Here is a 16,453-nt window from a genome sequence, read left to right as displayed (position 1 = left end):
ATCATGTTGATATTTCAGTGTTTAGTGAAGCTACAGTTTTTCAGTTTATTTTTTATGAACACTATTAATAGGTTCTTACAAAAGATGTTTTTAACACATTTGTATTTGTGGCAAAGAAGGACTGCGTAAACAGCGAATGAAAAGACATTTTGGTTGCCTTGTAATGAGTGAAAGATAACTGTATCTCTTATCAGGATGGATCTGTACTATTTCCAAGCACTTGTGTAGTTATCTGGATATCTATCACACAAACAGGAGTGTTGTAACAATATCTAGACAATATCTAGTTGTTCAATTCACAAACAAATGCAAAAAATACAGCAAATTCCATTGATTTCCAAAGACCCGGAACATGAAACAGATGCCAACAGATAATGTAGATATCAATTGGTGTGCTAGAGTTGCATGTCTGCTCTTCAGAAAAATGACAAGACAGAATTTCTTGAATTCCATGTATTTGTAAATGCAACGCCAATGACTGACAATGTTGGCATTTCTTGTTTCCATGACATAAAGGAAAATAAGGCATTGCTTTGATATATACTGTATTGTGTCAATGTCAGCAGAAAAGTTGTACAAAGCTTATACAAAATACATAAATGCTGTGACTAGTGATGAGTGAATAAATTCGCCAGGCACAAATTCACTATGAATTTCCGTGTTTTTATGCTGGCGAATAAATTCATGAAACTGCAGCGAAAATTAGGCAGCAAAAAATCTGCAGCAAAAAAAAATTGTTGCGAGTCAGAATAGTCGCTCGCTTAAAATTGTTGAGCTTCAAAATTATTCGGTTGCCCATTGACTTTAATGCATTTGGACAAAATAAAAATTGTTGCTTGCGTCAAAATTAATTTGACGCCCATTGACTTTAATGTGGTTTGCAAATTTTTTGTTGTTTCTCAAACTTTTCACCGAAACGGAAAAATTATGGAAAAGAATTCATTACAATGGTTTCTACAATTCATTCTGTGTAATATAAGAAAGCTTTGAGAATACCAAGGGGCAGATATTTTATCAACATTCAAATTCAAGATTTTACCACAATTCTGATTATTTGCAGCAAAAATCCCAAATTCAAGTTATAAAAAAAAATTATAAGCAAAAAAAAAAAACGTTTGGAAAAGTTACAAGCTGGCAAATTGTATAGAAGCCAATGGGAGTTGTATTAGCAAATCACAAGCTATTTTACAATTCAAGTTTATTCAAGAGCTGAAAAGCAGGAAGCAGGAAGTAATGTTCGGGCTATTATGTTAGACATCCAGTCACTCCAGCCTTAATAACTGTGCCTAGTATTTAAACCACATAATACTGTATATTCCTCTGTCTTGCAAATCCCTTCTCTCTCTAGGATTTGCCAAACCTTCAAAATGCTCTTCCTTAGAATTATTTCCTAAATAAATAAATAAAATAATAATCCATTTGTCCATTTGGGTTTTATCAAACACCAAAGTTAAAAATGTCTGTAATTACTGAAATATGAGCAACAGCATTATAAATGAATTAAAAAAGGTCAAACCACCAATTATAACTAATCAAGATATATGTTGGTGTGTGCCCAAGTCCATTATCCCAATCTTGTGATTAAACATCTGTTAGCATCTTGGCTGCAATGCTTATTAATTAGGAAGCCTTTGGATGGATCTTCCTCATTACCGTGTAATATTATTTTCCCTGCTCCTCTGCCCGTTTTTTTGTTATTCTTAATTTGGCACGTTGTGTTCTGTATTTTGGCTGGTTCTATTGTGCCTAAATTGAGGCAAAGTTAACAGGCAGGTACTAGGACTTTATAAGACTCAAGCCAGAGAAAAAATTGGACACAGATCGTCATCTTTTTTACACAAAGGCAGCAGGTTTTTTCCCCAGAATTCTATCATGTCTGCAAAGTAGCACGTGCCTTATCGTGAATATCTGCTTTGCACTAGTTGCAGTTGGATTTCTTCACATATGGTGCCACTGCCAGCACATAGCATCAATAACAGCTTTAACATATGATTTGCTAGGTAACATAGTAACATAGTAAGTAAGGTTGAAAAAAGGAAGAAGCCAGCCAGGCGAAACGCGTAAGCGAAAAGGACCACGCTAACCATTTGCAGGAGTACCCGATCCAGAGAGACGTCTGTATCTTCCGAGGGACGCCAAGGAAACACAGCGACTTTCGCGGGACTTTTACCAATCCTTTTGCAGTTTTACCGATCGTGTTTGTGAGTGTATTTTTATTCTATTAAACTGTTTTAAAGTGATCCCTGCACATGCCCCTCTCTATTTTTATCCCTATTGCAACAACCCGGATAGTAGAAAAAGAGTGGAAACAGCGCGAACAGGACCTATCAGACGCTCTCCCTTAACTCACATTTGGTGAGTGAGCTGCACAACCGGTTGTACCGGAATTGTGGCAAAGTATTCTACGTTATCTTTCCTCTAATCCATAGAGTGTGGATCTTAAACGAAAAAAATCTAAGGGGAAGTTTAACCCACACTGAATATTCATTAATCACATTAATTTTCACCTACTGCACAATGAATGTGTTTTAAGTAATGAATAATACTGCATTCACTATCACTTGGAGAGAAATCGTTGGTATTTATTAATTCACCGAAAAAATTCACTTTTTTCATTTTATATTTTTTTATATTTTCTTATTTGTTATTTTTCATTTATATTTTCAAAATTTCACAACTTCACATTTTTTTTGGGCTCTCTTCTTCTAAGTTAAATAAAAGAACACTATTATCACGGTCAATAATCACGGTGGGTGTTAATAATTTTTTAAAAAACAAAAAACAAAACTATATATACTATATTTTATTCTTTCTGTTAAATCCCCCTCCTCAATGAATTTTTGAGGATTCTAGCACTTTATTTTCTGTACTTGAACATAGTAACATAGTAAGTAAGGTTGAAAAAAGACACATGTCCATCAAGTTTTAACTTTTTTTAACCTGCCTATCTGCCAGCTGATCCAGAGGAAGGCAAAAACCCCATCTGAAGTCTCTCCAATTTGCCTCAGAGGGGGAAAAAATTCCTTCCTGACTCCAAAATGGCAATGGGACCAGTCCCTGGATCAACTTGTACTATGAGCTATCTCCCATAACCCTGTATTCCCTCACTTGCTAAACACCATCCAACCCCTTCTTATACCTATCTAATGTATCAGCCTGTACCACTGATTCAGGGAGAGAATTCCACATCTTCACAGCTCTCACTGTAACAAACCCCTTCCCAATATTTAGGCAGAACCTCTTTTCTTCTAATCGCAATGGGTGACCTTGTGTCAGCTGGAAAGACCTACTGGTAAATAAAGCATTAGAGAGATTATTAAATGATCCCCTTATATATTTATACATAGTTATCATATCCCCCTTAAAGTAAACCAGTCACCAACACATAAAAAGCTACATAATGAAAGTAATTTGCAAATTAAACATGGAACAACAATTTCTTTTTTTCTTTACCTGTTATAAAGGTGTTTAAATTTCTGAGCTGTCAATCAAATTATCATCTGCCCTGCCTCTATTCCTGGCAAATAAAATTAAAGTAAATCTCCTGTGAGCTTCTAGATCTTGCAGTGTACAGTTTAGTGGTCTTTAGAGCTAAATTTGACCACTTATATGTCAGCACTCTTGCCTTGCCCATCCCCACTACATCTATAATTCCATATAAAATGCAATTGATTTAGATGTCTGTGTCCCATTTTAGTATCATTGATTGCTTATTGTGAACATTGTTTGCTAATTCTGCTGGTATAGCATGAGGAGCATAACGGATTGCTTTAATGCATGTTTCTTCTTCGCTCATAGTAATGTTACTCCAATTAATTCAATGATAAATACACAGCCAGTTTCCTGATATGAATCATATTAAAGATATTGTTATTAGTGATGGGCAAATTTATTTGCCAGGCACGAATTTGCGGCGAATTACCGCTTTTCGCAGCCGGCAAATAAATTTGCGGAACCGCAACGAAAATTTGCCGGCATCAAAAAAAATGGACGCCAGTGCATTTTCGCCAGCGAATTTGCGCCGGCATCCAAAAAACGGATGCCCGTATAAAAAAAAACAGACGCCGGCGCCGCTTCACAAATTTTTCACCGTTTTGCGAATTTCGCTGGAAATTCACGGATTTTTCGGCAATCGAAACTCCCCAAATTTGCCCATCACTAATTGTTATCTACATTGCGTTATTGGTATTTTTTTCTAATGTGTCCAGCGCTGTGTTTCCAGTTACCAGGGGCAGCAAAAAGTCGCCTCCTGTAACTGTTTCTTAAACCAGAAATTTGCAAAATAAAAAATGTTTCTAATATAGTTAGTTAGCCAAAAATGTAATGTATAAAGGCTGGAGTGACTGGGTGTGTAACATAATAGCCAGAACACTACTTCCTGCTTTGCAGCTCTGAGTTAGTCAGCGACTTTAAGGGGGGCCACATGGGACATAACTGTTCAGTGAGTTTGTAATTGATCCTCAGCATTCAGCTCAGATTCAAAGGCAAGCAACAATGACCCATGTGGTCCCCCCTCAATTCGATTGGTTACCAGGCAGTAACCAATCAGTGGAAACCAAGAGAGCTGAGAAGCAGGAAGTTGTGTTCTGTTATGTTACACATCCAGTCACTCCAGCCTTTATACATTACATTTTTGGCTAACTAACTATATTAGAAACATTTTTTATTTTGCGCAGCCTATCTATTTATCCAGTTTTTATTTTTATACTGAACAATTCCTTTAAGAGGATGATGAGACCCTAACAACCAGGTAAGTAACTAGAATAAACATTTGCCTATAGAATTCAAACACAAATCAATTCCCTACAATTCCCAACTACAGACCATTATTGAGGCTCATCTGTGCAGAATGTAACTCTTCAAATAAGACACTCCTTTTTAGCCAACCTTTCTAACTGTAGGAATAAAAACGAGTGCACAAGAACAATGTAAGCATTAAACCTGATCAGAATAAACACTGATTATTAGATTAATACTGTGAGTTATATTTCACTCAAGCTTGCAAGACTGCAGGTGGTTTATTTTGCATTATACTATTTATAATAAGAGTTAGAAAGCCAACTCCCCCCCCCCTTTAATGCCCACATGTCTAAGGCTGATTAAGAACTCAACATAAATATATAATATTATAAAGAAAGATAATAGTCTGATTGCCATTTTGGAGTCCAGAAGGATTTTTTCTCCATCTGAGGCAAATTGGAGAGGCTTAGGGGCACATTTACCTAGGGTCGAATATCGAGGGTTAATTAACCATCGATATTCGACCGTCGAAGTTAAATCCGTCGACTTCGAATATCGAAGTCAAAGGATTTAGCGATATTCCTACAATCAAACAATCGTAGGAATAATATTTTAATCGAACGATTAAATCCTTCGAACGTTTCGAAGGATTTTAATCCATCGATCGAAGGATATTCCTTTGATCAGAAAATTGTTAGGAAGCCTATGGGGACCTTCCCCTTAGGCTAACATTGGCCTCGGTAGGTTTTAAGTGGCGATCTAGGGGGTCGAAGAATTTTTTAAAGAGACAGTACTTCGACTATCGAATGGTCGAATAGTCGAATGATTTTTACTTGGAATCGTTCGATCGAAGTCGAAGGTCGTAGTCGAAGGTCGAAGTAGCCCATTCGATGGTCAAAGTAGCCAAAAAAACTATTCGAAATTTAACTATTTTTCTTCTATTCCTTCACTCGAGCTAAGTAAATGGGCCCCTTGAAATTTATTTTTTTGCCTTCCTCTGGATCAAAAATCAGTTGTCTTAATCATTAGCACAAATTACCTTTAACCTGACATTCCTGCTGTTTCCGCTCATTCTCTGACCCAGTGATGTGAAGGCCTGTACCATTTAAGACAAGTTCTCTCACTTTTAATTAAGTGGCATATACCACGCTTTCTTAGTTTCTCTTGGCATGTGAACTGGGCCTGAAGAAGAATCAAACAACAAACATAAACTCTAAGATGGGTTCATTCAGCTGTGGCATTTCTAAGCTGTCAAAAAGGAGTGAAATGAATTAGTTTACCATGCAGCTTTAACATCATCAGATTGACAAATTACCAATGCAAACTAGTGGGACACATAGGAAATGAATTTAAACGCTCTTTCGGTAAATGAAGCAGAATTTTAATTCTCAGTATTTAGACATATACTGTCATTCAAAAAAATATTTAGCAATCAGATTTACTTTTTAATTTGATCCTCAGACACCAAAAATGTGTTTCTGATAGATAAGATATTTTTGGGCCTTTTTTCAGACTGGTTTTGCATAATATTTTACCCATAATTTCATATTTAGCTGCAGGAGAATAAAATTGATTTTTATTTATCCTCTTTGACATTTTATGTTCTTCATTTAATCTCAGAGGTCCTCAAGAACTTTGCATCATAGTGGGACAGATTAAATATGATAAGAAACTTCAGATTCAATTTCACTAGTGGAGGACTTTAGATCTAAATCTGGAGATCAGTTTTTTTCAAGTTTTCTGGTCTGTTTTTAGACTAAATACCTGCACATGTACTGGATCCTCATACAAATAAGAGTGGTTTTGTTACACATGACCGCATGATTGCTACTACAAAACAAACAAAACATTAATAAATGCAACAAGTCACTTCCCTTTGACTACAACAAGAATTGCCATGGTTTCATCCAGGCTTACCGATTGTCACTCCAAGAAAACTCATAACAATCACACAACTAGGGTTTTACTATTAATTTCATGATAATACAAAACAAAAGGCAATATTTTGGAACGTTCAATGTTGCAACAGTGATACTCCATAGCCCTAGGTCTCTTTTTAGAGTTCCAACCTTAGGTCAGGGCCACCGTTGCTTATGACAATGTTAGAGATATAGGGGGTTATGTAATAAAAGACACTGGTTGTCATTTATAAACACTGGGCAAATTTGCACCTGACCAGTAACCCATGGTAACCAATCAGATCTTTCCTTTCCTTTGTTTTACTTGCAGCTAGCTGGAAAACCTTAATTACTGATTGGTTGCTATGGGCTACTGCCCAGGTGCAAATTTGTCTAGTGTTTAAAATTCAGCCCCGCTAAGTTTGGCCAAGAGCAGCAACCCCTAGCAACCAATTAGAAGGTCGCATTTACTGGTCACCTGTTTAAAAATAAACATCTTATTGGTGTTAGGGGTCACTGCTCCTGGCCAAATTGCTTTTTATTACATATGGGAATAGTCATAAAGTCAAAACTACAAAACACCACTTGTTACCTTTACTTCCTTTGCACTTAGTTCATTAAGTAAAGTACACAGCTGCAAGTAAACTGTACACCTGTACTTCCCATCCGCAATTAGTTCTGATAAACTTACTACACATTAGCAAATGAAAGAAAAGTCCTGATTGGTTGTCACTGGCAACTGCACGGGTGCCATTTATAACCTGTTTTTATAACTGAGCCCTGTCTTCGGTCTTCCAACTATTCCACCACCTTCAAGTCCAGTCCTAAAGTTGATATCTATGAATTGATATACAGTATAGTCCAAGGGAAAAATGAAAATGAGATTATTTTGCCCAGTCAAAATAATCCTCAAATTTGGCTTTCAAGAAAACTAAATCTGAACTTTTTACTGATACAAGATTTTTACGTCTAGAGTTCTAGAGTTCCATTCATCCTCCATGCCTAGTGCATAAGTGCTGATGAGACCTATAAAGCCTCCGTGTGATACATACTAATGCTTGGGAGCAGAAGTCAGTAAATGATCAAATAAAAGAAGCCTGTATTTCCTCCAGAACATTGTATAGAACTTGGCTTAAGGCCTGGAGGTATAACTGAACTATAAGAAAAAAGATGGCAATAGAAAGTCATTGATCTGATTTTTTTTTTCATTCTTTTATCTTGACATAACAGTACAATGTCAATTAAAGCATAGATATAATTAGTTAAGTTAAAAAAAGGGGGGGGGGATTAACTCTTGGACAGCATCCATATCCATTACTCTTATATTCAGTGTCAGACAATTACCTTCTGGTTTGTACTAAAGCTTTTCATAGTTTAAGTGGTTCAGTAAACCTACTACATAATTATAGGCGGATAAAAGAAACTGCTAATAAAGGATTTTGTTTAATCCTCTTAAAGTTGTTAATATTAATTGGTAATTCATTTATTAATAATTAACACGAACATGTACTGTCTGCACAGCCTCACTGTTATTTAGTCTTATCATTAAGGGTTTTGTTTCATCCCTAAAGAAAGTAGCGTAATTCTTCCAAACAGTTCCACAAAATCAGGTAGGAGAATTAGTTCAGAACATTACATTTACCAGCAATTATTGTGCAACGTGTATAAATGTTGGTCATTTGTAAAGGGTATGGCTTCAAATAAATGAGAATGTAGATGATGATACATGGAGGTTCATTTATTATTTATAAACTCTTAAACCACAATATTTATTGAATTTATTAAAATATCTGAATTAAAAAACAGAAAAAAGCACTGAACGATGTGCTAGAAAATATGAATACCTCTAAAAAAGTTTTTAAGACAATTCGTAGTGAAAAAAAAAATCTAAAAACCTCTAAATTCAGATTGGATTAAAAATGGTCCAATAGGATCAGGGCAGCTTTCATTGACTTCTATAGCACCTCAACGCTTGGTATTAAAGGTTTACGTGTTTTTTTTCTTAATAAATTTCTCATTTTAAGAGCTTTTTAGAAATAGGAAAACGATGAATTTTTCCATATTCGTGGAAAAAAAATGCAATTTGATTGTTAGTAAACAGGCCCCATAGTGTAGTTGTTACTCTCATAATTACTTGTCTTGAATGCAACCCCATGCTTGTTTAAGTCTTTAATAATAATACATGCTTAAAGGAGAACTAAAGCTTAACTAAAAAAGTAGGCTAGAAATGTTGTTCATTATGTTTTGTGCTTCTGTACCAGCCCAAGGCAACCACAGCCCTTTAGTAGTAAAGATCTGTGTCTCCAAAGATGCCCCAGTAGCTCCCCATCTTCTTTTCTGCTGATTCACTGCACATGCTCTGTGCTGCTGTCACTTACTGAGCTTAGGGACCCACTCACAATATACAGTACACATAGAATAGAAATGTCACAATATAAGGCTGATTAGTAATTAATACAGATAATTACTACATGGCAGCACAGAAACCAGTGCAATTATGACCAGAGTTTATTAATCAGCCCTGTAGCATCAGCTTATATTACAGGACCTGATTTCTGCTGGATAATTAGTGACGAGCCCTAAGCTTAGCTTCTCAACAGCCAATCAGAGCCCACTGAGCATGTGAGTGTCACAGACACTTTCCAAGATGGTGACCCCCTGTGAAGTTTGGGTCATTGCTGCTGTTGGGAAGCTGAATATTTAGGCCTGTGCAATAAGTTCAGTATATAAAACATGCCATTTGTTAGCCATATTCATTTTTAGGGTTTAGCTCTCCTTTATGAAATGCACACACAAACTGTTTTTGGAACTGAAGTAGTTCAATGACCAAAAAAAAGCCATGAGAAAAGATATATAATACTTAAAGTGATACTGACACCTGCAGGGAAAGTGGCTAACTCTACCCAACATAGCTTTTTGCCCAAAGTCTTCTTTAAAATATGCGCAGATAAGGCATAATAAACTGAATTTGACTTCTAATTCTGACAGCCTTCTAAATCTTCTTCAAGGATGTCCCTTCTACTCTTATTTAGATGCGTTGTAACAGTTGCCTGTGTATGTTCTCAATTCTTTTATTTCTTCTACTTCTTATTCACTGCACAACTGATTTCAAGGTGACTCATTAGAAAAGCAAATGAAAAAGCAAAAGAAAATCCAGGATAGGTTTCTAGAAACTTTCAAAGGAATAGGGATCAAAGAGTTCATTTACAAACACAGCACAGTGTGCGCAGTTCTGTTTTGAAACACAATTTTTTTTTATCCACAGTGCGGCGTTTTTCCAAAACTGACAGCATCACTAAGATGTAGAAAGATTTTTATAAATTGAGCATCACTAAGAAGTCATATTAAGGCAAAGGCTATGGTTAATGTACAAATTCATTAAGGGGCCGATTCACTAACTTCGAGTGAAGGATTCGAAGTAAAAAAACTTCGAATTTCGAAGTGTTTTTTGGGCTACTTCGATCATCGAATGGGCTACTTCAACCTTCGACTACGACTACAACTTCGAATCGAAAGGATTCAAACGATTTTTAGTTCGAATCCTTCGATTCGAAGTCGTAGTCGTACTATTCGACCATTCGATAGCCAAAGTACTGTCTCTTTAAGAAAAAATTTTGACCCCCTAGTTCGCCATCTAAAAGCTACCGAACTCAATGTTAGCCTATGGGGAAGGTCCCCGTAGGCTTTCCTAAATTTTTTTGATCGAAGGATTATTCCTTCGATCGTTGGATTAAAATCTTTCGAATCGTTCGATTCGAAGGATTTTATCGATGGATTGCACTAGTTGCGCTAAAATCCTTCGACTTCGAATATCGAAGTCGAAGGATTTTAATTCCCAGTCGAATATCGAGGGTTAATTAACCCTCGATATTCGACCCTTTGTGAATCGGCTAGGATCACTTTCCTAATTTGAATTAACAAAGATGCCGCTTTTTTTACCTACAATGTGTTGCTTTCCAACCCCCCACCATGCCAGCATCTTAAAGGAACAGTAACACCAAAAAAATGTAAGGGGCAGATTCACTAAGGGTCGAATTTCGAAGTAAAAAATACTTCGAAATTCGACCCTCGAATTGAAATCCTTCGACTTCGAATATCGAAGTCGAAGGATTTAGCGCTAAACGTTCGTTCAATCGATCGAAGGATTTTTCGTTCGATCGAACGATTAAATCCTTCGAATCGAACAATTCGAAGGATTTTAATCCAACGATCGAAGGAAAATCCTTCGATCAAAAAAAGTTTAGCAAGCCTATGGGGACCTTCCCCATAGGCTAACATTGACTTCGGTAGGTTTTATCTGCCGAAGTAGGGGGTCGAAGTTTTTTTTAAAGGGAAAGTACTTCGACTATCGAATGGTCGAATAGTCGAACGATTTTTCGTTCGAATCGTTCGAATCGAAGTCGAAGGTCGTAGTCGAAGGTCGAAGTAGCCCATTCGATGGTCGAAGTACCCAAAAAATACTTTGAAATTCGAAGTAATTTTCATTCGAATCCTTCACTCGAGCTTAGTGAATCGGCCCCTTAGTGTTTTAAAGTAATGAAAATATCATGTAGTGTTGCCCTGCACTGGTAAAACTGATCTCTTTGCTTTAGAAACACTACTATAGTTCATATTAACAAGCTGCTGCAGAGCTAATTGAAAACCAGCTAAATGGCACAGGTTAACTAATGGATAACAGATAACACCATTAGACAGACAGAGCTTATTTGCTATCTGCTGTGTAACCTGAGCTTTTTCTCCTGTGAATGGCTGCCCCCATTGCTACACAGCAGCTTTTTTATATAAATAACAGTAGTGTTGCTTAAGCAAACACAGCAGTTTTACCAGTGCAGGGAAACACTGCATTATATTATTATTATGTTAAAACACTTTTATTTTTTGATGTTACTGTTCCTTTAAAGTAATGAATTCCTCGCTAGATTCATGCTATGCATCAAAAGCCCTTGAAAAGTACATGGTCATCCATTTGGAAGCACCTTTCAGCCTTCTCTTACACAGGATCTATCTGCATTATATTCCGTTGATGTAGAAAGGTTTTTGTATAGGCACCGAATATTAATGGAACCACAGCCATAAAAAGTGATCAAAGGCTGGTACTAAGTACTGGGCTACCCTATGACTATATATCCAATGGTACCTACTTCACAAAAGATGCACCTGGTGCAACAATGTTGATAAGAACTAATGCCAAAAATGATACCCATTTCCTTGACATATGAGGCACTCCAAGGGGAACATTTACTACAGATCAAATGAAGGAAACAAAAGGATTCCCAGCAGTCCAATCGATTGTATGATTTATTGCAACTTTCTTGACAGTCAAAAAAGTATTTAATGAGTTGACACATTTATCAGTTTATCAGAATACCAGTATGGCACTGTTAGCGGTATGAGCCACGTCACAAGTGCCTCTATTAAAGGCAAGATTTGCCCTATTGTGTATGATATAATTCTACATTATACAATCTTATATTGATGTCTAGAATTTTGCTTCAAGTAGAACTAGGCAACTCTCCATTTCAATAACAATAAGGCAAAATAAATGCACAAATAAGGGTATTACTACTTGAAAAGCTTCTTATAACGGCTTAGTTTCCTTTGTAATAATGAAATAAAATGCCTAGATCCTGCCTTGGTTTGGAAATGGAAAGTGGAACATATCTGACAACTTTAACGCTAATTACATTTCTACCCTAATACTACAATTTGATCTTTTTAAAGTGAATTCAGAAAACGCCATTAGATAACAACTTTCTTTTTGGATGAGGTGCCTACTCCTCCTTCAGCTTTCATAAATCAAACTACAAATATTATGTGGACGCTTCCCTTATAGGATTTTATTGTTTAAACATATTCAATCCTAAACAAAACCATGTAGTAACCAGGTTCCTTATATCTCAGTATAGTTTAAAATTAATTTCAATGGTTGTTGCTGATAGCTAACCTGCCTAAAGAAAGCATATTTGCTGGTGGAAAAAGCTCATTAGGCTCCCTGCATTTCTCATGCACTCTACTTGACCATAAAAAGCATTTTCTGAGGGTGCCATATTTGGCTGAATACTTATATGCTGGGCATTGTGATAGTGGTGTATGTAAAATATTATAATAACTGGTTGATCCACAATCAAGTAGTATGTATTGTAAATCTTCTCACTCATTGCAATGTAATTCTCCTACCGCACACCTGTAGTTCACCAATCCTGCTGGTGGTGCGTTCCTTCCGTTGACCCGGCAGGGTCCCTTAGCAACCAAAGTGTAAAAGAAACGGATCCGCACACACTCTGATTAATGCAGTCGGGGAATATCCCCTTTTATTCAGCCACCAAACATTTTACACTTTTACACTTCTCACTCATTGAACACCAGGTGAATTTTTTGCTTGCAAGACTATCACATAGAGATGATACCAAACTGATACTGAAGAGCATCAGAACCTCCCCTTCTTGCTGGCACCATCCGTTTAGATGCTTAGTTCACATTCAACTTCAAATGTGCCCGCATTTGTGCATTTATACGGTCCGACCGCCTGCATTGGATGCATCATGATCCGATCATTGGGCCTAGTGGGAATAGCGGGGAGAGATCCACTCATTTGTCGACCACCAAATGAGCAGATCTCTACGTCTATGGCCACCTTAAGTTTCGGTTGACTACTTTGGAGAGCTAAGGATGTGCATCTGTAATTAGGTCTGAGTTGCCTAATTGGCAGTTAGGATTGTAGATACTTAAACTTCCTGCTACAAGGTTTATGTAACACTGGGGTGTATAAAATCTCATTCCCAATTGTTTGTTCTAATAAACAACTTCACTTCCAATTTGGGCCACAATACTTTGGAAAGCAGCCAGTTGCTTTTAGCTTTTAAGCAGCTCCAAAGTTCAACTCACTTAATGCTACAGTTTGTAAAGGCTAAAAGCATGAGCTGTCTCACTGTGTGACCCGTCTGGTTTGATGATATCACAGTGCTAACAATGCACCCGCATGGTAATACTATTTGAAGCAGATGAGCGATTAGTCATGACTGTACTATTTCATAGTGTACTATGTCATATAGCACAACTATCTCTTGCGGAAGCCATTGCCAATATGGCCAAACCAGACCCTCTGATCCCCACCCACCACAAAATATGTCCCCCTACCCAGACCCACAACCCAACTTAGCCTGGAAACATGTAACTTACCTTTCAATCCAGGACCAACAAAACTGTAAGTGACGTCACTGTGAACCAGCAGCGACATCACTCTGCAGCGAAATTAGACTAGAAAGGGTACACAGGGAATTGGAGAATTTATGCCTGAAACCTGATTGTTTTTGAGTGTTCAATGGTTACCCAACTTAATGCAAGACTATACATTATGCTGTCTAAATCATTACAAAATCCAGTTTTATTATAAAGTGTTAAAGCTGTCAATCATTTCTTCACTTTGCTGATTAGGATTCTCTCTGTTTGTTCCTCTTCTGTAATGTGAGTTTGTAGTTACTCTGCTTTCTCATTTCCTTGATTATTTTTAAGGAAATGCTATGTATAAACACCTGAAACAAAGCTCAAGGTCAAATCCTCGCTGGTCAGTGAATGGATATCTTACTTCCATATTAAAACTTACATTTCAAGGACTCTTTGCTTTTTATTACCCACTTTCATCCTGGCTTTGAGTATTTGAGCTTTCTGCTGATCTGCTAATGTGCACTATAATGCCTCTGTGCAAGACCAGCTGCAATCAATATACCCACTGTAATGATGTTGTATGCTTTATGCCTCCGTTACAGTGTTTCTGATGCTTAAATAGAAGCTCTTATGTAGCCCTCAACGCCGACACTCTCACAAGCACATAATCATGCCTTTGCAGGTTGTAAAACCTTAATCCCATTTTACACTCCCTGTAAAACATGTCGGCCAATTGAAACTCAACTGCTGTTTCAACGTCACTTCAGTTTCAAGAAATTTTCAGAAAACCATATTTTTTGCTGCCTTGGAAATGTTTTAGACCTTGCCTGCCATTCTCTATAAATTTATGCTGAGATATTGTAGAATTATAATTTTTCATAGTAGAAACTCAATACAGTTCTAAAAAAAACTCCCTTGCTGTGTACTTTGTCAATAAATCACTTAGGGGGCAAGTATGAAATCAAATTATAGACCAAATGGGAAAGCAATTCCTAATATTACAAACCAAATATGTACTTATAATAAAATATGATCCTTGAGGACGTGTGAAGTGCACCATCATCCATTTTTCCCATGTAGCAAGTAAATACAGGTAAAGGAAACCCGTTATCCAGAAAGTTCCAAATTATAGAATGACAGTCTCCCATAGACTGCGTTTTATCAAAATGATCCAAGTTTTTAAAAATGATTTCTTTTTTCTCTGTAATAATAAAACAGTAGCTTGTACTTGATCCAAAGATATAATTAATCCTTATTGGAAGCAAAACCAGACTATTGGGTCTAAATGATATTCTAGTAGACTTAAGGTATGAAGATTTGTTATCAGGAAAACCCCAGGTTCTGAACATTCTAGATAATAGATACCTGTAATATAAAAAAAGGAATATTCATGGGCTAAATTATATTGAAATAACAGTGTCATAGTCATGGAAGTCAGTGGAACCATCGGCGAGGCACGCATAGATAGAAATCCATTAGATGGCCACATATCCCAATTTATTTAGCCCTGGTCTAAGTCATAAAAAATGAGCCATCTTTTTAGTGCCATCTTTTTTGTAGATACCATGTTGACTGAGGACATGGTACTTGGACACCTCACTTGATAACTTGACCAGTATGCACAGACCAGATTCCAATGCCAGGGCCCCATACAGCAAACTTTTATGGGCCCCCTGGTCCCCACCCACCCCAGATCCTGGTCCCCAAGCCACCCTCCAGATCCCACCCACTCTACACCACAGTAAAAAGTCCATACCAGCACTAAAAAACGGTAAAATCCCTCACTCACAAGTTATAAAAAGCCAATGGTGGTCAGGGCCCCCTTATAATTAAAAAAAAAATTGGCATCCAGGATCCCACATAAAAGTTTTTTAAAAAACATTGGTGGTCAGGACCCTACAAGTTAAGAAAAATCATTGGTTGCCAGGCTCCCCCCTATAAGTTAAAAAAAACTATTGGTGCCAGGGCCCACATAAAAGTTTTAAAAAAAAAAAACTTTGGTGGTCAGGGCCTCCCTACAAGTTAAAAAAAATCATTGGTGGTCAGCCTCCCCATGGGTTAAAAAAACCCTTTTGGTGCCAGGGCCCCCGATAAAAGTTTTTACAAAAACATCGGTGGTCAGGGCCCCCTACAAGTTAAAAAAAATCATTGGTGGTCAGCCCCCCCCAGGGGTTAAAAAAACCCTTTTGGTGCCAGGGCCCCCGATAAAAGTTTTTACAAAAACATCGGTGGTCAGGGCCCCCTACAAGTTTAAAAAAAACATTGGTGGCAGGGGCCTATAGAGTATTAAAATAATACATTGGTGGCCAGGGATTTAAAAAAATTTAAAAAAACCACACATTGTTGTACAGTAGAATTGAACTTGTGCCTTCAGAACTTCAGCTATTTTCACGGCAGGGAAAGTCTGCAGTCTGGCAGCACCTCTGTGGCACTGCTGGGTTGTACCAATCCATTTGATATCGCCTTGTACTTTCCTTGAAACAAATATTCTGGGCTAAAACATTATACCATTGCACATTTCTACAGATGACCTTGTTGTGAAAGGTCCCAGTTTCCAGGTTGTCCAGATTACAAGGGTCAGACAGGTGGATGTTAAAAATGTTTGATATATATTTATATATAATACACAAAAGCCATGAATATCTTATAAA

At 37.1% G+C, this 16,453-nt stretch overlaps 1 pseudogene; it reads right to left on the bottom strand.

Annotated features, from left to right (window-relative positions):
- Positions 1 to 5,866: 5,866 nt before the first annotated feature.
- LOC108697182 overlaps positions 5,867 to 16,453 on the bottom strand; it is a 58,776-nt pseudogene continuing 48,189 nt past the window's right edge.

This window comes from Xenopus laevis, chromosome 7S (assembly GCF_017654675.1).
Source record: "Xenopus laevis strain J_2021 chromosome 7S, Xenopus_laevis_v10.1, whole genome shotgun sequence".
NCBI classification, from domain to species: Eukaryota; Metazoa; Chordata; class Amphibia; order Anura; family Pipidae; genus Xenopus; species Xenopus laevis.
This window is presented reverse-complemented; position numbering and strand designations above follow the sequence as displayed.